Source organism: Xenopus laevis, chromosome 3L (assembly GCF_017654675.1).
Source record: "Xenopus laevis strain J_2021 chromosome 3L, Xenopus_laevis_v10.1, whole genome shotgun sequence".
In the NCBI taxonomy this organism is placed as follows: Eukaryota; Metazoa; Chordata; class Amphibia; order Anura; family Pipidae; genus Xenopus; species Xenopus laevis.
In genome coordinates this window covers 29,725,392-29,752,407 of record NC_054375.1, presented here as the reverse complement: position 1 = coordinate 29,752,407, position 27,016 = coordinate 29,725,392, and the positions used below count along the sequence as shown (strand labels likewise).

Below are 27,016 nucleotides of genomic sequence, written 5' to 3'. Positions count from 1 at the left end.
CTTGTGATTATTTAAAAAAGAAAAACGGTTTCCGTTATGTAAAAATAGCGTATTTACCTTTAAGGGCAACAAGCCATGGATGGTTTCCCAGAGTATTCGGTGGGAGGAAAGGCAGGATAAGCCTGTCACTGCAATTTGTCTTTGTGTTATTCCTATTTCCAAAGATCCCTTACTCTCAGCTCCTCTTCCATTAGAACAGAACACCCGATTTATTTTTGGAGCACAGACTTTCCTTCTGGGTTTGGGTATTTGGAGAATATTCTATTCCACCAACATCAAAAGTGGGGGCTTCTGTAATGGAAAGAAAAACGGTCAGTTACGAATCCAAGAGCTCAAATGTATTATTATTATAATTATTATTAATAACAACAACATGTATTTATAAAATAAATTCCATAGCGTTGTACAATAAATGGATGTATACATTAAGCATACAGGAAAACTCACAAAAAACTATTTAACAATGCTGGCACTATCTTGCATTAATATTGGTGCATCATGCAGCAGCTTTACGTGTGCTTGCAATAATGCTCAGACTCTGGGGAAAAAAGCTGCAGGGCCTGACTTTTGCACTTTACAATTTGTCTGTAGCAATAATATGCAAAAAAAAAACAGTGAAAAGGGTTATTGACACAAACTGACAACATTTGCCCAAGTTGTCAAAGTCTAATCGCACCAGTCCAGCAAAAGTGAATAGGGCCAAAAATTCACAAAGAGGCAAAAAATTCACCAAACACATTGAAATCAATAGGCATTTTTTGTGAGACATTTTTCAAACCACACAACATATTTTTTTTGCTATACATTTACTATACATTAGAATCGATGGACACTTTTGTGGCAAGATGCGGCAAACTATTTTGCTCATCCCTTGTTGGTATTGCTTACATGGCCAGAGCAAATCGAAGCCTTACTTTGTTTATACACCTTATGATTGTCTTTAAGGTTCAAGTGAATTTTCGAAGTACAAAAAGTTCGAATTTCGAAGTAATTTTTTGGATACTTCAACCATCGAATATGATACTACGACTTCGAATTTACGCCGACTTCGTTTCGAAGTAAAAATCGTTCGACTATTCGACCATTCGATAATCGAAGTACTTTCCTCTTTAAAAAAACTTCGACTTCAATACTTTGCCAAATTAAACCTGCCGAAGTGCTATGTTAGCCTATGGGGACCTTCTTTACACATTGAATAAAAATCGCTCGATCGATCGATGAAATCGTTCGAATCGTTCGACTCAAATGATTTTTATTTGACCGCAGGTTTGCCAATTTGTTGAAAAAACTTTGAATTCGATATTCGAATTTTTTTAATTCGATGGTCGAATTTCAAACTTTTTTCTACTTCGTAATGCGACCCTTGATAAATCTGCCCCTTAATATCTGTATAGTCACTGTCTAATACATACCATATTGTCATGTTTTTATCTAGTATGTACTTATTAAGTGAATATATATAATGGAAATATTATTTTTAAATTTAAACTAAAGCTAATCAAGGGCAAGTGCAGGGCATGGTGTAATATGCAAAAAATGTGTGCATGTTTTTTTGCACTTCTGCACCACAGCATCCTAGACACAGGTCTTTGTGGTACAGAATAGAGTGCAAAGACCTGCACTTCTCACATAAATATGGTGCTGCCTGCTTTCATTAGCATCGTGTTCATAAGGGCGGGCAGTGGGGTGCCATATAGGTGTCCTGTATCCTAAACACAAATTACACAATTGTTACTTTGCACTTGCTTCTGGAGTTGTAATAAATGAGCCCCACTACGAGATAGATCAAAGAAATAAAATACACTGTGTACACAGTAGGTGATACTTTAATATTAGGGCTTATAGACTTTATTCAGTACCATCTTGACATCATTTTCTATTATTCCAGTCCGTTGAGATTTAAAGAAAGGAGGTTTCATCTTTAGATGAAAACGTTTTGTTTTGGTTTTTTTTACAGACAGCTCTTGTGGAACTGTCTCCCTGAAACAATTGTATTGACAGATACAAAAGATAGTATCGCGTTCTGGGTGTCTTTTTTTAGCAAAAAGAAAAGAAAAACCAAGTTACTGATATTAATACTCTTAGAACAAAGTTGATCCAGGGACTGGTCTGCTTAGCCTTTTAGGATCGAGGAAGAATGCCTCCCTGTTCTGAGGCAAACTGGAGAGGGTTTTTTTTTTGCCTTGCTCTGTTTTATTTGGGCAAAGGATGACATTTACAGAGAGCTTTTCTGCCGACACACCTACTTTTCAACCTCAAGCCACAATGCGTTTCCCATGTGCAATTCTACACACATAAAATTCATTAAGTTACTTGCATATAAAATGCGTCTGCAGGTCCACATGGTTGCCAATGTATCCATTCTTCCTATCGGAGGAATAGTGCACAGCTACACCTATAAATTCAATGAAAGTCTGAACCAACTGCCACCCTGAACCTTTTGGTTGCTCCAGGGTTCCTACAGAAGGCTCTGTTGATAGGCACCCAGTGGATCTGAGGCAAACACCATTTGCAATGTGCACCCTGGATCCCCACTCTGACAATTGTGTAATAATACAGAAATTCATGTGTATCTGTTTGGGAGTAATTGCATGACATGCAACTCATAGGGGGAATTCACAAAAGTGTTCGGGAACGAAAAAATGTCTTTTAAATGTCGTAGAAAGTGTCGTAGTAACAGCCGACAAATTCGAAAATAGTGTTGTTAGAAGTGGGTGTATTTTTTTGGCGCCACTTTTCACGACATTTTTATGAATTGCTCGTAAACTATTTTTTTTTGCAGACAATTATTCCGACACGTTAGGCTCTCCAAAATGAAAATGTCAGTCAAATTGTCTTTTGAAAACGAAAAGATGTGCAACATTTTAGAAAATTTCGGACTTACAAGACATTCAGAGACGGTAACATCTGCCTTTGTGAATTTTCCGTTCGTACAACATTTTACAAATTTGTCAAACGCCACTTCTGGCTTGTGTGCATTATGCAGTAGTAACTCCCCATATGAACCAACATGAATTATAACAATTTTATCCTGTATTCAGATAAGTATGCAGTATTGAAAACACAAAAAGAAATCAGACGTCATTATTATGTGCCCCTTGCCTTCTACACCAATGAATGGAATTTGAGCCCTCCCTTGTCTGCCCTCTGTCTAATATCCTTATAATAAACAAGAGCCATGAATATCCCGTAAATGATATCCTTATAAATGGTACTTAGTGATGTTATCTGTTATAATCGGAGCTTAGTGATGTCATATGTCACATAACTCACTGTAACTTGTGTATTATAATAAATAAAGTACCCCCTGTTGCAAAATATGAGGATATTAGGAAATCACCTCGGAGTTCCATGACCTGTATAAAAACATTTGGCCATCGGCCTATTGCTTTTATATGTTCGTATTACTCCTTGGTACCTTATAATATCCTTATATTTCACAATATGGGGTTAGTATATGGTATTCACTATATAATCTCTGGATACGCAACAAAAAAGCCCTCATAGAAGCAATGAAGAATGGTGAAATTTCGTGGATGCATTTAACTGCACAAACTGCAGCAACTTTTGAACTGCAACACCCATAATTGCCTATGCCTACTGGAAGATGAAGTTCATTAATAGCTGGGGGACCAAAGGTTTATAGATCCTTCAGTAAGAAGACTGTTATTAGAGGGGCCATGGTGCACACCCAATTTCCGATTCCACTTTTAAAACTAAAATCTCTTAAGAAAAGGCATTTCATGTACAATTAAATCTAAATTTGCATTGATAGATTACCCCTCTGACCCTTATTATTTCTGTCGCAAATGTGGGGCAAATAAAGATCAGTATTTTCAATGGTCTATGTTTAACCCCACTTTTGTAGCATGAGAGACTTCAAAACTTAGCCTTCAATTCAAACAATAATTCTGTGTGAGGAGGCACGGGGTTAAGAATTTACTCTTACCTCTTACCACCCTAAGACACTTTTTTAGTATTGGCATACAGGCACAAAGGCTCACAGCTGGGGGATATTCACTTTTTTCCATGAATGCCTCTTAAACAGCCTAGCTGTCATCTTGAAAACAAAGACAAAATGTTCACATGTAAATTGGAGGCTAACAACCTATTGCTGCGACTAACAATCAACACTTACATTTTAAATGCCTCTAATTCCAACTGCCAATGTGTTTGTGTTTCAGTTATTCAACATAATGACCTTATTTGTTTGGTTTTAGTTCTTCTTTCTAATTGTTTGGCTTGACATCGGCATCACTTGACACCCTATACATTTCCACATATTCTTCTATGATCGTTGGACCTTAAGGATGACATTCTGCTCTACATGTTTTGAGGCTAAAAAGTTAATTCTTCTAAACCAGAACTTTTTAAATTCTAGGCTCACCTGTGAGCTGAGTTTGCAAATCTGGTGAATCCTTAATAGACTCCTAGTTTTCTTTGCAACTGCACCTTCATCATAAAGATCAACAGTGAAAAAACGATTTTTTCCATTTTTCCAATTGACTGGGAGGGTTGCATAGAAACAGCGCTGGAACTAGGTGTAAAATACTAGCCTAGAGAGCAAACATGTTGGGAAAAGGAGATTCCTTGTCTCTTCTTTCTCTTCCTGTAAAAGCTGACCTGTGTATGCAACTAACTCTGACAGATGACAGATGCAGGTTAGGTTGTACCTGGAAGCTGTATATAGTTTGCTACCTGTGGCTTGGGTGGCAAAGCTTTTTGGTCCAGCTCTGCAGAGGTAGGTTATGATGTGGAGGGTTGGGAGAGCAGGCTTGGTAAAGACCAAACAGCTTATTGGGCCATGTATGGGGCCGTCACATGGGCTTACCTGACCGAGATCTGGCAAATGACAGACCCTCGGGCCTAATGATGAACCTGATATCATCCATCTCAATGTGGTGAGGTCACCAAACGAGTGGATCTTTCAATGTCTGGCCACTTTTAGAGCTCTATAGGGGGCCAAATGAAGGGTAAAGGTGGGACTTAATTTCTAGGGACATTAGAAAGATCTGTCAAAAGAGTATTTGCCCATTATGTAATATTTCACAATTGGTCCAGTCTAAAAAAGACTAAGTCCATCAAGTTCAACCCCTTCAAATAAAAACCCAGCATCCATACACACACCCCTGCCTACTTTTAATTAAATTCTATATACCCATACCTATACTAACTATAGAGTTTAGTATCACAATAGCCTTTGATATTATGTCTGTCCAAAAAATCATCCAAGCCATTCTTAAAGGCATTAACTGAATCAGCCATCACAACATCACCCGGCAGTGCATTCCACAACCTCACTGTCCTGACTGTGCAGAACCACCTACGTTGCTTCAAATGAAATTTCTTTTCTTCTAGTGTAAATGGGTGGCCTCTGGTATGTTGATCCACTCTATGGGTAAAAAGGTCCCCTGCTATTTGTCTATAATGTCCTCTAATGTACTTGTTAAGTGTAATCATGTCCCCTCGTAAGCACCTTTTTTCCAGAGAAAACAACCCCAACCTTGACAGTCTACCCTTATAATTTAAGTCTTCCATCCCTCTAACCAATTTAGTTGCACTTAGTCTCTGCACTCTCTCCAGCTCATTTATATCCCTCTTAAGGACTGGAGACCACAACTGCACTGCATACTCCAGATGAGGCCTCACCAGGGACCTATATATACAATTATGTTTTCATCCCTTGAGTTAATGCCATTTTTTATGCAAGACAGAACTTTATTTACTTTAGTAGCCACAGAATGACACTGCCCAGAATTAGACAACTTGTTATCTACAAAAAACCCTAGATCCTTCTCATTTAAGGAAACTCCCAACACACTGCCATTTAGTGTATAACTTGCATTTATATTATTTTTGCCAAAGTGCATAACCTTGCATTTATCAACATTGAACCTCATTTTCCAGTTTGCTGCCCAGTTTCCCAACTTATACACTCTGCAAAGTGGCAGCATCCTGCATGGAACCTATAGTTCCTCACAATTTAGTATCATCTGCAAAAATAGAAACAGTATTTTCAATGCCCACCTCCAGGTCATTAATAAACAAGTTGAAAAGCAAGGGACCTAGTTCAGAGCCCTGCGGTAATCCACTAACAACACCGGTCCAATTAGAAAATGTAAATCACATCCACTGCCATCCCAGAATCGAGGTTGAGTTAGTCTGGTAAGATCTATTACGCCATGCTGGCACACACTCATAGTATTATGATTTGCTATAAAGTCCAGTATCTTATCCTTTATTAACCCTTCGAAAAGCTTTCCTACCACTGACGTCAGACTAACTGGCTTATAGTTTTGAGGCTGAGAACGGGATCCTTTCTTGAATAGAGGCAACACATTAGCAATTCGCTATTTTCTCGGCACTATGCCAGACCTCAATGAATCCTGAAAAATTAAGTAAAGAGGTTTGGCAATCACAGAACTGAGCTCGCTAAGTACCCTGGGATGAATACAATCTGGGCCCGGACCTTTGTTAATCTTAACATGTTCTAGTCTCTTTTGAATTTCCTCATATGTGAACCATGCATCATTAGTTGTATTACTAGAATTGGGACTATTAAGAAGGAAACCTTCATTAACTGGTTCCTCATTTGTGTAGACAGACGCAAAATATGAGTTCAGAATCTGCGCTTTTATTTTGTTTTCATCAACCAGCTGACCCCCCTCTGATACTAAAGGTCCCACCCCTTCCTGCTTCATTTTTTTACTATTAACATATTTAAAAATGATTTTGGATTCTTTTTACTGCTTGCTGCAATATCCTTTTCCATATCAATTTTAGCTTGCTTTATAGCTTCTTTGCATGATTTATTTGCCTCCTTGTACCTTATAAATGATTTGGCTGTCCCAGCTAACTTGAAAGCCTTAAAAGCACATCTTTTCTTATCCACCTCAATACGAACAATTCTATTAAACCAAAAAGGTTTTGCTTTGCAACGACTTCTTTGCATACAAGGAGGATATACCGACATGTATATTTATTAAGCAAATTTTAAACATTTTTGTTCTGTGTTTAACCGTGTGAAAAGCATTTCTCACTTAATATGTTGCAGAGATGCCCTTATACTGTCAAAGTTTGCATGACTGCAAACACATGGCAAGTTTGCATGTCTGCAACTCATGGCAACCAATAACCAGTTATTTTTGACTTGTCTAATGAATGTTTGCTATGATTTATTGTGCTATGGTCAGCGTTTGTGTATGTTAATATATATGTATGTATTTTTAATATATTTATGCGGCAAGTAGTATTTAATGGTAAAGCAAGCACTGCTATAGATTCATATGTAGTAGAAGAATGAGTTAGGATTGTGGCTGCTCATTATTAAGCATTCTTATGCTTCTTCTGTATTTTGTGCTTTCATTTCCACTACATAAATAATAATTGGTAGCTTCAGCTCAGAATTATTTTGTAAATCTCACATTGTACTGATGTGCATAGTCTAATTGATCTGAGGATTGGATCTAATTTTGTGTTAATATGAAAAGCGTGGGGAATAGGGGACACCCATATTGTGTGCCATTATTTATAGATATGGGGCTGGTGAGAAACTGTTTAACCCTAATTCTGGCATTGGGGATTGATATAAGTAGCTGATCCAGTGTAACATGTTGTTACAGAATCCGGGTGTAATACATGAAAACATGAAGTTCCAATTTACTCTGTCAAATGCTTTCTCAGCGTCAGGGGAAAGCAATACTGTTGGTTGATTATTTTTCTTGGTCAAATAAATCAATTTTATTAATGTATCCCTCTTCTCTCTTCCAAGTATGAAATACACTTGATCTAGGTGTCTTAATCTGTTTAGCAGAGCTTTTATTCTTTTCGAGAGTATACTGGCTAGAAGTTTAACATCTCCATTTATGAGGGAAATGGGTCTGTAGTTAGTTGGATCTAAGAGATCCTTGCTGGGCATTAAGGTTATGGATTTGTAAGCATCTAGTGACTGTGGGCTGAACTGTCCCACTTTGAATAAGTGGTTGAACGCAGTTAAGAGGTGGGAATTTTAAACTTTTGTATAAGGAGCATCTAAAGTATCTGTCTCTGGAATGCCATTTTCCATGCTTTAATGCAATCTGATTTTAAAAAATTACGAACAACCCTTTAAAAAAATGTACAAACACAACGTAACTATTCGTGTCTTTTTTATGTTAATTAGAAACATTCCCTTGGTTTTGCATACCAATGGTCCTTCTGGAACCCTTGACACCCTTCCTAAAATTTTCTCCTAAGCCCTATAAACCTCAGCATACACACTCAGCCCTTGTTTTACAATCCATTTAAACTACTCTGAGAACTACTATATAATAATGCAAATATTAACACTATGGTAAATCCAGTTGTCTCCAATGTATTTTGTTTTCTGTATTTTTGCTACATGATGTCTGTTTGTAGAGTAATATCTTCTTTCAGTTGCTAATACTCACAAATGATGCCATTCCAAATTTATGACTGATTCTGTTTGCTCATATGTTCTCTTTTTTATAACCTCCTAGCTCTGCTTCAAGGCAGACCTCCTCTCTTCATTGACTGCTTCCTCTTTGGAACAAAGGAAACATTTCTCAGGGTCTCTGTTCCTTTCTCTTCCACTGCATGGCCTCTTGAACCCATTCATTTACATTCTCTCTAAAAGCTTGGCTCACATTATTCTACAGGTTCACCTGAATTTTTAATTATTTCCTAAACATTTGGCATTACCAAATATAAATAATAATAATGCTTGGTGATCTTCATGCCTGTAGTCATGATCCTGAACATATTGCACACTCAGGATATTATTCCAGATCCCTTTAATACATTAAGTTCTGAAAAAAAGATCATAAAAATTAGATTTTCAGTTATACCTTTTAAAGCTTAGTGCTAAGGTTATATCTGAAGTTATTACCCACTGCAGATGAGTAAGCAGACACACAGTTTAGGGCATGGATGAGCAACTGGACACTCTCCATTATGGATACACTACAACTCGTAGGATTCCCCAACCATATTTGTTGGGTCTCTTAGTAACAGTCAAAGGCAATGTCAAACCCCACCCCTCCCCCCAATATGTGGATTTATTCTTTTGGCCAAAGTGTCTGTTGGCTGTGCACTATTTTGAGTTAAATATTGATATATTTAACTCATCTGTGTGCTTTTGGAGAACAGTTATTTAGTTTTGGCACAAAGGTGGAGCAAGCAAATTTTCCCATAGATCCAAATGATGGGGATTCAGATTCAGTTAGCAAAAGCTTTAACCGACCATTTCCACAATTGGAAAAATGCTGTGTTTGCACTTATGTTCCTGTTACGATATCTTTGTCATTTGTCATGAGTTAGGTTGGGGGCATACAAATTGCTTCATTGCCATGTAATATGGAGGAGGGAGACAGAATCAGCAGGTGCAGTGAGCCGTATACTTAAGTTGTGGCAAACCCTTGTGCTACTGGAATGCCCAAGAGTCTGATCGCACCCAGTCCAATTTAGGAAACCCTAGACATGTTTTGAATCATGTCATTTTTTTTTTTTTTTTTTACAATAATCTGACCTGCCATGTGGTACATTGAATGATTAATCAGCTGTTGAACAGCTCTTAGGTAAAGCACTTGTTCACCCAGTCAATCAGGTCTGGACCGGGAGTCAAAGTACATAGAGGCCCAAACAACCCTCAACCAGCCAACTAAATAATGACTTTCTATGGCATCGTACGGTAGCCCCGCTGGCATTTGCCAGAACCCACAGATTGCCAGTTCGGGCCTGCAGTCAATCCATGCTCGCTATGGACCATCAAATTAGATTTCTGACACATTTTTATAATAATAGGTGCCGGAAGAAAATGACTAACATGTTTCAGGCACCTAAGTTGATATAGAATGCTTAGGGGTTCAAAACCAGTAGTATAATAAAGCTTGAATGTGCCTTGTATTCCTCTGAGTACTTAGAGCAGTGATCCCCAACCAGTAGCTTGTGAGCAACATGATGCTCTTTGACCCCATGGATGTTGCTCCCAGTAGCCACCAAGCAGGTGCTTCTTTTTAAATTCCTGGCTTAAAGGCAAGCTTTAGTTGCATAAACAAGAAAACAGCCAAACAGAGACTCTTGTTAGCTGCAAGTCCACAAAGGGGCTACCAATACTCAATCACAGCCCTTATGTGGCACCCCCAGGAACATTTTGCATGCTTGTGTTGCTCTGCAACATTATTTTATACTTGAGTGGGGCTCATGGGTGGAAAAGGTTGGGGAACCCTGACTTAGAGCATTTAATGGCTGAACTGTTTGTGCCTGGATACTTGGAATTATACACTTTGAAATATGCAAAACTTTAAGATAAATCATACCACTGCATAAACCTAAAGGAAATCTAGCTCACATCAAACTCCCTTGTTTTATACAGTGGAACTAGAAACATTAATGTCACAATGAAATATACTCATTATATAATAAGAATATAGTTTCTGTGTCCAATTTAAATCATATCTATTTTTTTTATACATTTGTAAGGTTTTTAAGGATAATAATTATTTTGGGCTAGATGACTAAAATTCCTTTGTATTCATCTGAACTTGTTTTGGGGTATTACTATGTACAACAGATGAAATGCATATTCTCAGATAAGGCAAGATTAGCAAGTGATGCGCAAATATACAGTACATTGCCTGCTCCGAGTACCTTGAAAAACAAGCGACAGGATACAACAATGTGAATTGATCTCTTTGCCTTTTAAACTTCTAAACAGTTTTTGTATAGATCCATGGAGGACAACACTTGTGCAAATTGCATCAATTAGCATTTGCATTGCACTCAGAATAGGCCCTTTTGTGTCCCTGTGTCCCACTGGAATGGTTGTTGAATTTGGGTAATTCTCTTTCTGCAATAGCGGAACAACTATTCTTCTTCTGCAGGAGATTAAAACCCTGAATGCAGCTAGGAAGTTGATATTTGGTGCAGATTACTGAATAGTACTTGTGGTTAAAACAAAACATGTGATGTGATCTCATAAATAAAATGTGGAAAGAGAAAAACATTTAGGCTACAAGAAATAGTTTTTCATAACTTTTCCTTACAGCAATAATTTCATTCCAGTAAATATTTACAGGTACAGTAGAACCCCCATTTTATGTTTTTCGGGGGACCAGAAAAAATGGTGTAAAATCCAGGAAAATGTAAAATCGGGGAAATGTATTATGCATAATATATTGGTGGAACCACAAAACAACAATGTAAAACGAGGGATGTAAAATTAAGGTTTCACTGTATAGAAATAAATGTCAGATGCACAATGCTATGGAATTTGATAGGGGTCCTGGTCCCTACTTATTATTATAAATATATATGTCCATGCACCCTTCTTGAGAAAAAAGGGACGGTTACCCAATAAACATTTGTATTTTTCTATATTTTAAGCTCCTTAAGTGCACCATTTCTTATTACACAGACACACAAATACATATGATACATATATATTTATTTATAGATACACATATTTTTCTACATAAGACAAACCTGAATACCTATAAAATATATCCTTAGAAATGATATATATAAAAGATCCTTGAAATCGATATCATCTGTTAAAATCAGCCCATCCTTGTCTTGCAATAAAAGTGGCATGTTGCATGAGACACTAGACATTCAGAGATACAAGGGTAAATTTAATGTAATCATTTCATTCTAGAGATGGGGCGAATAAATTGGGCAGGTGCAAATTCACAGCGAATTTCCGTGTTTTGGCGCCGGCAAATAAATTTGCAAAACTGCAACGAAAATTCGCTGGTGAATCAAAAAATTTTGAACACGCGTTGGAAAAGTCACTTGTGTCAAATGCGTGTCAACATTATTTGGACACCCAAAATTGACGCAAGCATCAGAAGTGACGCGGGTGTCAAGATTCATGTTTTGTGAATTTTTCTCAGTTTCGCTAATTTTTTGGCTAAGCGAAACGGGACATTTCACCTATCACTATTTCATAATTTTGCAAAACAGAAAGCCTCATTTACTAACATATGTGCTAACCAATTAGCAATCAATCTGTAATTAGCTTTGAACAGAACTGCAAGTTAGAAAATGAAAACAACATTTTGAGTTGCTAAGGTCTGCTCTGCACCAATGTTCATAAATGAATCATATTATCTTTTTAGCAATTACAATGTATTTTCACATGACCTTTTTCTAAATTATATTATGGTTTTACAACACGCTAACTTGAAATAGAGGAACGTTGGCAAAATATTAAAGTTATTAAAATATTTAAATTAAATATCCCATATAAGTACAATACTCAACTACCTGCATAAAAGGAAATCTGTTGAGGCCAGCAGCTTTCCTAGCTTTCCTGTAAATTTCCGTTGAGCCAATGCTCAGTCATTGTAACCAGTAGTATAAATCAATGTAATCGAATTACCCTCTGACAGTGAACTCATCCTTAACAAAAAGCAGGTGTGAGTGGCTACTTAGGTATAATTTATTGTAGAAAGTTTTTCCTTGCACTGGAAGATAAAATAAACAATGGAGTCTTCTCTCCCACATAGACTTCATACATAATTGTGAATATTTATTTTATTAAAGGATGTGCTCAACATAGGTGCTACATTGTACAAGTGTTGCCAATTGCAACCAGTCAATAATTAGCAATTAACAGTCTTCAACAAGTTAGAAAATGAAAGCAAAGATCTGATTGGTTTGCTGCATAGAATTGCAATGGTGCAATTTAGAAGCTGTGGTCACCAGTGATGGGCTAATTTATTCGCCAGGAGTGAATTTGCTGTGAATTTTCACATTTTGCTGCCGGCGAAAAATTCGCAAATTTGCAGCGAAAATTCTGCTTAACGGAAGCCCATTGACTTTAATGTGCACCGGCGTCAACTTTGCGTTTCGCAAATCTTTTACTCATTTCGCGGCAAAGCGAAACAGGAGGACAAATTCACCCATCACTAGTGGTCATAAATCAGCCCCAAATGTTTGTCAGTGCAAGGCATTTTCATATTTCAGCTGTTTACACAGTCAACGGTCAGTTTAACATGACTTAATTTAAAGTGTTTTGGGGCCCTACCAATTTATATTGGATAATGTATTTCCCTAAGTGTACATTTTCCTGGATTTTACTCAATGTTTTCTGGTCCTCTGAAAAATATAATATGGGGGTTCTAAACGTGGAAGGAGAGCAAGGTAAAAAGAGGAAATAATCCTTGATATCTGTAGAAAGCTTTAGAATGTTTCTTAGGTTGTATTTAAAGCAATCCATACACGTTCCATAATGAATTATATCAAATCAATGCTCATGATCGTTCTCCTTTAATGTAGATACCCTGATTTTACTCTGCTACACAGAGGGGCTGCTGTATGGTTCCATAGAAAGTTACCATATAGTGGGCTGGTAGGGGCTGTTTGGGCTGGTAGGGGGCTGTTTGGGCCTCTGTGTACTTGGAATGGCAGGGCCTATTTTGACTCCCAGTCCAGGCCTGAACCACACTACTGGGGATTCACCAAACAGCAGCTATCACTTTAGGTCATCCTGAACAGCTTCAACCATGCATGCTCCTGTGATGAAGATCACATTGAATAGGACCCGCGGCAGTTCAAGATAGGGGCTGCATTTTTCAGCAATAAAAAACTAAAGTTGCAGTCTGACGACACTGGTATGGTTTGGGAAGAAGAGGAAGGCCAGCGAGGGCTTAGGGTTGTCAGCAGGCTTTTCATATCAATGTTTCTTGCCAACAAGAACATTTCTATCATATCACAAAATGTTGAAGGTTTAGAAATACGTGTACATAATAATTGAAATACATATCATGGCAATATTTGCCAAGATGAACATATTTATTAGAAGAACAGCTTCAAGAAACACGAGTCATGGGCCATTCAAATGAACAGACACAAAAGATCTTCCGGCACCAGAATGGGTCTTACGGAAGAGCAACACTTACAGCAAATATGGCCACTAATCCTTCCATCCGTCTTATCCCTCCAGCACTAAAAGGTTTAACGGCTTTGAAGTTAGGTTTCAAAGCCCTAGCAGCTGAGTTTGCTACTGAAATAAACTATGGAAAAAAAAAAAAAGCAGCTAGAAAATTAATATAATCCTTTTAAATCCTTGGACACTGAAACAAAGATATTAGGTGTTCATCTGGAAGACTAAGCTACTGAGGTAACTGTAGATGTATTTGAAACTTAAGGGCGTGGACGCTGACAATGCTTACTAGATATTTTTTTTATTTACTGTACTTTATATACCATGACTTTATGAAGATTCAGCATTCACATCAGTCCCTGCCCCAGTGAAGTTACAGTGTAAGTTCCCTATGACGTTCACACACATTGTAGTCACTTTTATTTGGAGCCAATTAACCTGCATGAATATTTTGGAGTGTGGAATGAAACCAAAATACCCCGTAGGGCAAAGAACAACATAGAAACTCGTTATCCAGAAAGCTCCGAATTATGGGACAGCCATCTCCCATAGACTCTATTTTGGACAAATAATATAATAACATTTTAAAAAATAATTTCCTTTTTCTCTATAATAATAAAAAAAGTAGCTTGTACTTTATCCAAACTAAGATATAATTAATCCTTATTGGAAGCAAAACCAACCTATTGGGTTTATTTTATGTTTACATCATTGTTGAGTAGACAAGGTATGGAGATCCAAATTACAGAAAGATCCCTTATCTGGAAAACCACAGGTGCTGAGCATTCAGACTGGTGATACTGGGAGTAAAATTTGAAGGAAAAGAGATAGTCAACTAGAGGCAACTAGGGTAAAAATTCATAAATATTTGCCAGTATGAGTATGTGCTTACAAAATAAGAGGTGAGAAGCTGAACGCATTAACTGCAAATATCAATCTATGAATAGGCAGGCGTGAATTTTCCTCAATTTAAAGCACAATTTTAGATCTAGTTCTGTTAAAAAGGGGCTATATCTTTGCTTTCTGCTCACATTGATCTGTTCATAGAATGTCCAAAACAGCAATACATAACTCTACGAGTGGCCCTTCTTCTGATTTTGTGGTTAGTACTAGTGATGGGCGAATTTCACCCGGTTTGATTTGCCAAAAAATGAATTTCCCATGAAAGTTGCGTGACATTTGCGAAACCCGAAGTGACTCCCACGTCAATCTTGATGCCGGCTTTAAAGTCAATGGGTGTCCAAATATTGTTGATGCGCTGTCGTTTTAATGCGTGTGATTTTTCGGACGATCGTCCAAAATTTTTGACGTGGGAATTTGCCGCGAATTTGCGCCAGCCAGATTTATTCACTTGTTGAAAATTATAATGTGATAAATAAAGCCACCTGTTATAACAGTTCTCACTTTTTATAACAGGGTCAGTTCCCCCCCCCCTAATTATTAGGCTCTGAGTCAGGATTTGGCAAAGAAATGATGAACTTGATTATTAAATCAAATCACTGCATTATTATAATGTATTGTTAAAGTTCTGCAGACTTGAGAAACCCTGAATCAAAAACAAGATGCCTGTAATTGAATTAAAAGAAAACAAACAGGTGGTGCTATCCTTAAAAGGAGAATCTTATAATTTTAACACTTTATACCTACTAATATTATTGGCTCAGGGAGTGCTAATTGGTTATAAAGAATATCAATAGTATAAAGCGGAAGATACACATACCAGTAATATAAGCATGCTTAACCATCTTATATTACCAGTCTACTGATCTGGCATGAAACACATCCCTAACACAGTAGGCTACAATGGCACATCGCATATTGATATACAGAATAGTTAAGAGAATCTCCTAATTCCTGGTACAAGTAAAGAGCTTCCACCTAGATCTGGGATGTGGCTGTGCCCAAGGTAAACTGTAAATACATGCAAACTCATTTGCTGAAAAGTCAAGTCATTTCCCAGCCAATAAAAATGATTTAGATCATCGGAATACCATTTTTACTATAAACTCTCAGGAATTCATCAAAGGCAGCTTCTACTGGCCACAAATAAACTACATTGTTATTGCTGTTGTGGAAAATGGTTTCAAGAAATACAGTACCTATATATCATGAGGATTCCCTTTCTAACAGGTGTTGTTTTGTTTTTTTTGCTGTGGTCAGGTTATAAGTACAAGTGTTGAATCAGTTATCCGGAAACCTGTAATCCGGAAACTGGTTATCCCTTGATAACAGGTGTCATTTTCATTGTTTTGTTCAGGCTATAAGTACAGGTGTGGTATTGGTTATCTCCATCTCCCATAGGCTCCATTTTATACAAATAATCCTTTTTTTTTTTTTTTTTTTTTTTTAAATGATTTCTTTTTTTTCTGTAACAAAAAAAAACAGTACCATGTACTTGATCCAAACTAAAATATCATTAATCCTTATTGGGAGTAAAACCAGCCTGTTTTTTTTTTTTTTTTTTTTAAAAGGGTTGGTTCACCTTTGAGATAACTGTTAGTATGATGTAGAGCAGGGATCCCCAACCTTTTGAACCCATGAGCAACATTCAGAAGTAAAAGGAGTTGGGGAGCAACGATAGAATGAAAAATGTTCTTGGGGTGCCAAATAAGTGCTGTGCCATTTGGTAGCCCCTATGTGGGTTGTCAACCTAAATTGAGGCTCTGTTTGGAAGTATACCTGTTTTTTATGAAACCAAAACTTGCCTCCAAGCCCTGAATTCAAAAATAAGCACCTGCTTTGAGGCCACTGGGAGCAACATCCAAGGGGTTGGAGAGCAACATGTTGCTCACGAGCTACTGGTTGGGGATCACTGATGTAGAGAGTGATATTCTGACACAATTTGTTTTCATTTTTTATTATTGAAGGTTTTTGAGTTATTTAACTTTGAGTTTATTTAGCTTATTTAGCAACTTACCCTAGCAACCATGCATTGATTTGAATAAGAGACTATAATATGAATAGGAGATGAATAGAAGGATAAGTAATAAAAAGTAACAATACATTTGTAGCCTTACAGAGAATTTGCTTTTTTATATGGGGTCCGCAACGTCCATTTGAAAGTTGCGGAAGAAAAAGGCAAATAACTATAAAAAAATTAAAAAAAAATTAAAAACCAATTGAAAAGTTTCTTAGAAGTGGCCGTTCTATAACATAATAAAAGTTACCTTAAAGGTGAACCACCCGTTTAATGTTTACATGACTTTCTAGTTACATAAAGATCCATTATCCGGAAAACCCCAGATCCTGAGCATTCTGGATAAAAGGTCCCATGCCCGTATATTATTAATGAATGCACATATAACATAACATATACATATATATATATAACAATTTTTCATAAAATAGGCTGGCACACTATTACTAAAGATTTCTCATATATTCATTTCTCATTGTTAAATTAATGGAACCTACCTGTATCTTTAAGGTTTTAAACTAAGTGCCTTAGCTATGTCAATTACATTCAGATAATCTAGTTGTTTTGAACCCCAGCCAGTGGCTGCATTGGTTGCTCACTGGCATTAGGCTCTAATATTGCTGTGATTGACAAGTAAACATCTGGGGAATGGTGAGCAATGACAATAGATGCAGACTTGGCTAGGTGAGACAGACGCCCAAAAGAAAGTGCAAGAAATCAATAAAGGTGATTAAGTAAAGATTACACTCTGTGTAAGTAGATTAGCAGTACATTCTTTGAAGGAGCAAGATAATCAGTGCCTACAGAAAGGCCGCAGAGTGGATAATTATGCTGTCGGTGAAATGAAAAACAGAATCAATATTAAATATGAAAGGGTAATTGGTGTAGCACTTGATCTTTCTGATATCCAGTATCTGGGCTGCTTTTGCAAGCAGATCATTTTTATAGGAGTAATTATTAGTTAAAAGAATATAGGAGTATTCAGGTCACCCTATTAACTAGAGAAGGTTGTCCAAGTGGGTCATAGCTGCATGTGGAGAAGTAGATGGTTATGACAGCAAATAAGGGCAGTCCCATCAAAATATGTGAAAATTGTAAGTCTGCCATTGTCTAAGTAAAGCCTTAAATGCTTCCAGGGATACCAGGGTACAGGTATGGGATCCGTTATCCAAAAAGCTCAAAATTACAGAAAGACCATCTCCCATAGACTACATTTCATCCAAATAATCCACATTTTTACAAATGATTGCCTTTTTCTCTGTAATAATATATCAGTAGCTTGTACTTGAAAATATAATTAATACTTATTGGAAGCAAAACCAGCCTATTGGGTAGACTTAGGGGCACATTTACTATGGGTCGATTATCGAGGGTTAATTAACCCTCGATATTCTACCATCGAAGTTAAATCCTTTGACTTCGAATATCTTGATTTACCGCAATTCGTTCGAACGAACGATCAAAGGAAAAATTGTTCGAACGATTAAATCCATCGATCGAGCGATTTTCCTTCGATCAGAAATTGCCAGGAAAGCCTTTGGGGAAGGTCACCATAGGCTAACATTGGTGCTCGGTAGGTTTTAGGTGGCGAAGTAGGTAGCCAAAGTTTTTTTTAAAGAGACAATACTATCGAATGGTCGAATAGTCGAACGATTTTTAGTTTGAATCATTCGATTCGAAGTCGTAGTCGAAGGTCGAAGTAGCCAATTCGATGGTCGAAGTAGCCAAAAAAAACCTTTGAAAATCGAAGTTTTTTTCCTTCTAATCCTTCACTCGAGCTAAGTAAACGTGCCCCTTAAAGTCTACTAGAAAGACCTGTTATCCGGAAAACGCCAGGTCCCGAGCCTTCTGGATAACAGGTCCCATAACCGTATACTGTGGCATAAGGAACTTTGTTATGATTTCTATTCATTCTTGCCATTTAGAGTCGTGTGTATTAGATTCTCAGATAAAGTTCTGTTTCTATACACTGCCCAATTAGTGAGATCTGTTCAATTAGGGTTTGTTTAGGCTCATGTTTTATGCGTATTTCCCAAACAGAGATCTGGCAAGGCCCAAAGTTTTTGCTGCTTTTTTTTTCTTTCTAGGATTACCTACATTCTTACCATTCCGCATTTTCTAGGCCGCATTTCACAGTTTCTGTCTAACCAAAGCTAAACCGGTGCTATTAGCAACTTTAATGATTTGTTTCACAAATAATGGATTAAGGTCCATCTGCAAAAAGTTAATTGGGCGTGTCCATGGGAATACCTATTTGCAGCATGCAGATGTCACTAATTTACATTTTTTTTTATAAACATACAAGGCTGTCCAACAAAACCAAGTTGGGTATATACCAAGTTGTCTGTTTATTTGCCTCACAGCCAGTCTGTCTTATAGGATCTATAAATACAGGTAATTCAATTAAAATTCAAACATATCTATATTTCCACTTTCATCTTGAAAAGTTCAAGTAGGAAGTGTAGGAAAGGGACTTGCATTGCTGTGCATAGATTTAAAGGGGTTATTTACTTTTACTATGATGTAGATAATGATATTCTAAGGCAATTTGCAATTGGTTTTAATTTTTTTATTGTGAGTTTTGAGTTATTTCATTTTTTACTTAGCAGCTCTCTGATTTGAAATTTCAGCAATTTGGTTGCTAGGGTCCAAACTGTCCTAGCAACCATGTATTGATGTAAATAAGAGACTGTAATATGAATAGGAGAGGTTTGAACAGAGAGATGAGTTATAAAAAGTAGCAATAACAATACATTTGTAGCCTTACAAAGCATTTGGTTTTTAGATGGGGTCAGTGACCCCCGTTTGAAAGCTAGAAGAAGGAGGCAAATAATTTAAAAAACTATACAAAATAAGAAAAGAAGATCAATTGAAAAGTTGCCCAGAATCAGCCATTCTATAACAAAGGTTAACTTAAAGGTGTGCCACCCTTTTAAAGCAGAGGTGTTGTGATGAGCTGGGGCCCCTACTGGCATTCAATGTGATACAGATGAGAAAGTGACAAGACAGGGGGCATATTACGTTATTCGGCAGATATTGTAGTTGAAAAGAGTAGTTCTAATACTCAGCTCATTAAAAACCAACAGGCATGGCTTTTTAGAATTCTTGTACAGGTAATCATTATCCACAAAGCATCAAATTATGGGAAGGCCATCTCCTATTGCAGGGATGGGCATGCGGCCCAGGATGGATATGAATGCGGTCCAGCTTGAAGGAGATAGAAAAGGAAAAGTAGGGGAAAAAAAGAAAGAAATTAAGAAATAAATGTATGGAAATACAGAGAAAACGAGAGTGAAGTAACACTTTGTGCTCTCTAAGTCCAGACACATTAACCATCTCAGTCTGTCGTCTTGTTAGGAACAGACTTACTATGTCAAGTTGCAACAATGTGGTGACCTATGGAGTATGAGTATGGAGGATGGGGCACTCTGCCCATTGCACAGTTAGTAATAATAATATAATAATAATAAGTCTATTTAATATCCAGGTGTCCCATATTCCAATGTATAGCTCCATCTGTTTATCTAACTGGTATTGTATTTCTTTTCTGTGTATTTTCTTTAATTTTACAAATCAAAAGTGTTTGTGTATTTCATGTGTGGCCCCAGACAATATTTCTGTTTCCCATGTGGCCCAGAGAAGCCAAAAGGTTGGACACCCCTGTCCTATAGACTGAAGTTTGATCAAAGTGTTCAATTTTTATTATAATAATATAATAAATCAGTACCCTGTACTTGATCCCAACTAAGATATGGTTAATCTTGGAGGCAAACAGCCCTTTGGGTTTATTTAATATTTAAATGTTTCGGGTTTTTTTTTTATCAGACTTAAGCTATGGCAATCCAAATTATGGAAAGATCCCTTATCCAGAAAACCCCAGATCCTGAGCATTCCGACAGGTTCTCTACTTGTAGTAGCAACAAATAAGATTCAGACACATGTCCACATTACTGTTTACACAGATTGTCTCAGTTAAAAGCTTACTATCACCAAGCCATCCTATGTATCGGTAGGGTTATTTCATTACCTAACAGGATATATATCATATCATAATAAAATAAAAGTTCACTGCCCCCCCCCAAAAAAAGAAGCAATGTGGCCTTGAGCAAACATCACTTAGTTGTATGAATTAGGTGAGCAGCTTTCACTCTGATTTATTATAAAATTATTTTAAAAACAGAGATGTGTGTAGATCAAAAAGGACCTCCTCGTCCTTCCCCCTATCATTAATGATAATTACTAAGGGAACCTAATGAGAACGTATGTGGTTAATAAAACTGTCATTTCACTGCATTTCTCAGGGTTATTCTGTTTCCTTCTCTGCTTCTATGACCACTTCCTGCTGCAGATAAAGGGGCTGCCAATGGGCCTTTCATTTGCCATTGTGGCTGCAGGTGTTGTGCTTCCACCTGGAGAAATTCAATGGAGGGCTTATTAAACCTATTGTTACCACTGGCATGGATAGCTCTATGTGCTTTTTCACAATACAACCTCCTTTTATAGCAACTGCTTTGTTATTTGTTCAAAATAATTATTAACACATCAGCTTTTCAGCTACCTTGCTGTTCTTTTTAGATTTGTATTTTCAATATGTTTATCCATATTTCATTCCAGTAATGCATTTTATAAAGACTAATAATATATATAATATTTCATTCCAGTAATGCATTTTATAAAGACTACTAATATTGGTTGTTAAATTATTCAAATGTTGGGAATAAATAAATAAATAAATATATATATATATATATATATATATATATATATATATATATAAATATATATATATATATATATATATATATATATTTATTTATTTATTCCCAACATTTGAATAATTTAAGAACCAATTATATATGGGACCTGTTATCTAGAATGCTCAGGAGCTGGGGGCTTCCAGATCTTTCTTTAATTTAGATTTTCATACCTTAAATCTAGAAAATCATGTAAACTGGTTTTGCTTCCAATAGGGATTAATTATATAGGGATAAATATATATATATTCATTTGGATCAAGTATAAGCTATTGTGTTATTATTACAGAGAAAAAGGAAATCATTTTTAAAAATTTAAATTATTTAGATAAAATGGCATCCATGGGAGATGGGCATTCCATAATTCGGCGATTTCTGGATAACTGCTTTCTGGATAACGGATCTCATATCTGTATTACATTCTTTCACCAAAAAAAAAAAAATCCTTGAAGTGCTTATAGTTACTAACTGAAACAGCATGATTAGGATTGCTGCCTTGTATTGCAATGTATTCTTGTAATGCCTTGTAATCCTAGGTTTAATTTCAGCCATGAAATTTATGGGGCCTAATTACTAACACTTGGATTTCCTGTTTTTTCACTAATCATATTTTTTCACTAAAAATGTTAGTTTTTTTTTCACTAGTAATTATTCGAAAAACGTGTTTATACTTGGATATTTGAATAACTTTCATGGGATAAATGGTTTTAGAGAAATATAGTTCGGCCCCCATGTGCAAGGTGCCTGTTTGAGTCATTTATAAATACTGGGCAAATTTGCACCTGTGCAGTAACACATGGCAACCAAGTCAGATGATTGCTTTTCACTGTTCAACCTGCAACTGGCTGGAAAAAGCTAATCACAGATTGGTTGCCATGGGTTACTGCCTGGGTGCAATTTTCTCCAGTATTTATAAATGAGCCTGACCTGTCTGCCTGGGTTTCCTCCGGGTACTCCAGGTTTCCTTCCAAACTCCATTAACATACAGGCAGGTTAACCAGTTACTGATAAAATGAATCATACTGTGCATGGGTGTGATAGGGACTATAAACTCCAATAGGGCAGGGACGGATGTGAATGATGCATAATCTCTGGAAAGCTCTGCCAATATGTCAGTGCTACTGTATAGAAATAAAGAATAATATGGACAACAGTGTGAATCTACTATGGTCAGCAAGACTTTTATTGCATGTGATGTTAAAAAAAAAACATCCATTGTGTTTGAATTATTTTCTAAATAAGTCCTACCTAGCTTTCAGATGATCTAGAGAAAAATAAGGATAATGCATTGGAAGGTTATCCAATTTGCCACAGAATGGGAAATAAAAAATCCCTCTAGACGGAAATTGGGCTTTTTTAAAAGTGGAACCTATGCAGATGAACAAAAAATGAGCTTCCAAACTTTTCATGGCTTACTGGTTGAAGCAAGTTAGCTGGAATAAATTGAACATCCATCTAGAATGGCTAGCACTACCCGAGATAAGATTTTTGAGATCTAAAGGGGTTGTTCACCGTTGAGTTAACTTTTAGTATGTTAAAGCGAGTGATATTCTGAGACAATTTGCAGTTGCTTTTCATTTCATATTATTTTTGGTTTTTGAGTTATTTAGTTTTTTGTTCGGCAGCTCTTTAGTTTGCAATTTCAGCAGTCTGGTTGCCAGGGTCAAAAAAAAGCTAACAACCATAACGGGACTCTGAGAAAAGGCTTTATCGGTGCGTAAAATAAATGCCCTTTTCTCGGTACGTCCCTAGGCAGCACAGATGACTGATGGGTTCGTCCCAAAGCTGTAGAGTGGGTGGGATTAGTAGGTAAGGAGAAGAAAACGAAGTGTGGAAGGAAGCTAGGTACAGGAGAAGAGCGTGAACTAGTCCTAACATGGGCAACTGAGGATGCAAGGGTTACCCCACAACTGAAAGAAGAACTTTGCGACCGAAAGCCGCGTCAGCTGAGGAAAAATCATTAAACTTGTAAAACTACGTAAATGTTTGCAGTGAGGTCCATGTTGCAGCCTTACAAATCTGTTCAGCTGAGGCCTCGTGCAGTTGGGCCCAGGATGTGCTGAGAGCTCTGGTTGTCTTTAAAGGTGTAGGTTTACCTTTGTTTTGGTAGATCAGAATGATAAGGCTTTTAATCCATCTTGCAATGGATGCTTTAGAAGCCCAAGTTCCTTTCTGTGCAGCTCCATAGAGTACGAAGAGGGAGTCTGATGTTCAAAAGTCCTTAGTTCTGTGGATGTAGAACTTGAGCGCCCTGACTACATCTAGGCTGTGTAATTGACGTTCTTTAGTCGACTTTGGATAAGGGCAAAGAGATGGGAGATTGATCTGTTGATTGAGATGGAACGCCAAGACTACTTTAGGCAGGAATTTAGGCAGAGTGTGTAAAATGAATTCTGAAAATGTAGAAGGGCGGTTTATAACTAAGAGCCCCTAGTTCTGAGACACATCTTGCTGAGCATATGGCTACCAAGAGTACCACTTTCCAGGTAAGCAATTTAAGATCAATAGAAACTAATGGCTCAAATGGTGGAAACTGTAGAGCTTGGAGCACTAAGTTTAAGTCCCATGGTGGTACAGGACATTTGTATGGAGGTCTAATATGTCCTGCGGCTTGAAGGAAAGTCTTGACGTCTGGGTGCAACGCCAGCCGCTGTTGGAAAAATAGAGAAAGGGCCGACACTTGTACCTTTAGGGAACTGTCCCCTAAGCCTTTATGTAGAACCAGCTGTAGAAAATCAAGGAGAACTGGTATGTTCCTTTTGAAAGGGTTCTGGTGGGACTGGAGTCCGTGCACCAACTGATATAAATTTTCCAGATACAGTGATACGCGGCTGGCGTGACGCTCTTGCGGGCTTAAAGCAGCGTGGTAGTTACTTTGGATTAAAAACCTTTTTCTAGCCAGATGGTGCTCTCAAGAGCTATGCCGTGACCACTGTTGTGGTGTTGTCCGACTGAATTTTCACTGGCCTGTCGCGGGGTAGTTGTGTCCAATGTGTGATGGACAGGTAAACAGCCCTGAGCCTCAAGAGCTGACCACTGGTCTTGCACTCACCTTTGTTAGAATACCCCTCCCCAGCCTCGCAGGCTGGCGTCCGTGGTAACTATGGCCCAATCTGTTCTTGAGCAACATTTTCCCTTTAGTAGGTTGGCTGGTTGCTGCCCGCTTTGTTGCTGTGAGATTGTGATGTTGGCTGTGAGATTGTGATGGACTTTGGCCCACTTGCGCAGGAATTCCAGCTGTAGAGGGTGCATGTGGAATTGGCCGAAGGGGACCACTTCTATTGAGGAAGTCATGAGGCCTAGGAGGTGCATGCAAAATCTGGTGTTGATACGAGCGGTGGTGGTGACTTTTCTGGCTGCTTTTGAGAGTTTTGTCTGTTTTTCTGGTGTCAGAAATACCTTGTGAGAAGTAGAGTCGAGCTGGACTCCCAAAAAAACGATGGATTGTGATGGAGTCAAGGTGCTTTTGGCATGGTGGATTTGGCCAAATTCAGATACACTCTTTGGTGTTGGTCAAGGCCTGAGAGTGAGTGGGAGCTCGTAGTAGCAAGTCGTCCAGGTACGGGAGAATAAATATGCCTTGTTGGCAAATGTGTGCTACCAGTGCCGCCATGACCTTTGTAAACACCCGAGGCGCTGTCGACCGGCCGAAGGGTGAGGTGCAAAATTGATAGTGATGTCCCTCTGCTGAGAGGGCTTCTTCTAGCCATAGAACCATGGTTCTGGAGACACAGGCTGAAGCCACTGTGGGTTTAAAGGCAGCTGTGTTTGAGGCAAATATGTTTAACAGATTTTCTGCCTTTCTATCTAGTGGGTCTTTGAAAAAGGTCCCATCCTCTAAAGGTATGGTGGTGCGCTTTGCCAATTGGGCCACTGGAGCATCAACTTTAGGGATAGTGTCCCATGTCGTTATGGGCTTGATCAAAAGGATAAAGGTTGTCTAACAGTCGTCTGTCCGGTGTTTTCCACTCCTTTGTTATGAGGGTTTCTACAGTCTACTGGGAATTGCTTTTGGTGACGCTGTGTGGTAACAAATAATTTGTCTAAAATCTCTTTCTGTTCTTCCTCAATGCCCAGTGTCTCAAACATGTCTGTTAGCAAGGCCATTAACTGCCTCCATTTGTGATTTATGGGACACCTCAGTGGTATGGATGTGAGAATCAGTGCTCCCGCATTCACTGGTATTATCCAGAGCTGGAGGTTTCCCCTCAGATGAATAGTCATCAGTGTCTCTTTGTGGTGACTGCGGTGGTGCAGTAGTGGAAGACCGTGTACTGCTGCAAGTTTTTCTAGGGAGGAAGACAGTTACAAGAGCTGCTTGGAATGGCTGGAACCAGTCCGGTATTCAACTCGGGTCATCTCCTTCGTGTGAGGAGGTTTTGCTCTTTGTGTGTTCATGCGCACTCTCTTTAGTTTTTGTCCGTTTCGGGGCCTTCTTAGTGGAGGCTGAAGTTGTAGCTGTAGGGCGAGGAATTTCTAGGCCCTTTTGTCGAGGTGACCCTGATGCCTCAGAAGCCATGTTAGGCAATTAGTTAAGGTAAGAGCAAGGGATTCTATATATATATATATATATATATATATATATATATATATATATATATATATATATATATATATATATATATATATATATAATCAATTTGGAATAAAGCATTCCTGAGCCAGCACTACCCTTAGTAAAACAAGTGTCTCTTTATTTCATTTCACACATCACAGTGCTCCAACGTTTCGGTCTCTCTTGGGACCTTTCTCAAAGTATATATACAGTCTAGAGGATAAAGGCAGGGGAGTCGAAAGAAGGAGAGGCAAGAAAAAGCAGAGCGTGTAGCACTGTGCTACTGGTAACTCTATTTAACCCAATATCTGAGCGGTTGGTGGAGCTGCGGAGCTGCATTTGAACTCCTGATGGCTCTGCACGCAATTGTGGTAAACTCCCCTCCCTCCTCCCCTCCCTGCTGTAATCTGAGCCCAGAGCTATAAGTGAGCAGGGAGAGACTCAGACAGGAAGTGATTTCACATCAAGGTAATATGGCAGCTCCTATCCTAAACAAACAGAGAGCTTCTAGAGCTGTTTACTCAGGTATGGTAAAGCATTCTGCAGAATAAATATAGTCTTATAGCTTGCACTATTGTGGCTAATCTATTGCCAATAAACTGCTTTATTAGCTTTCCTTCTCCTTTAACCCATCGGTCACATGTGCTGCCTAGGGACGTACAGGGAAAGATGCTTAGAATTGCCCATTCTATAAGAAAGTTAACTAAGTAAAGTTAAGTAATACCAATAAGTTCACCCAAAATGGTTTAAACCCAGCTAAAGAGACACACATGTAAACAAATGGCACAAAAGTGGTAAAGCACACCTTTCATTTCTGTATAACACCTCCACCACAGATGTAAGGGTCATACTGCAGCAATTCAAAATTGGGAGAAAAAAAGAACAAAGAACCCCCATGTTTGTTG

General features: G+C 37.9%; 1 long non-coding RNA gene across 1 annotated transcript in view; it reads right to left on the bottom strand.

The window, feature by feature from the left end:
• The window catches only part of LOC121401433, a 216,479-nt gene that overhangs the window by 61,062 nt on the left and 128,401 nt on the right, over positions 1-27,016 (bottom strand). Inside the window, exon 2 of the long non-coding RNA XR_005966238.1 lies at positions 58-291. This is a non-coding gene — a long non-coding RNA (uncharacterized LOC121401433). The remainder of the gene's footprint in view (positions 1-57; positions 292-27,016) is intronic.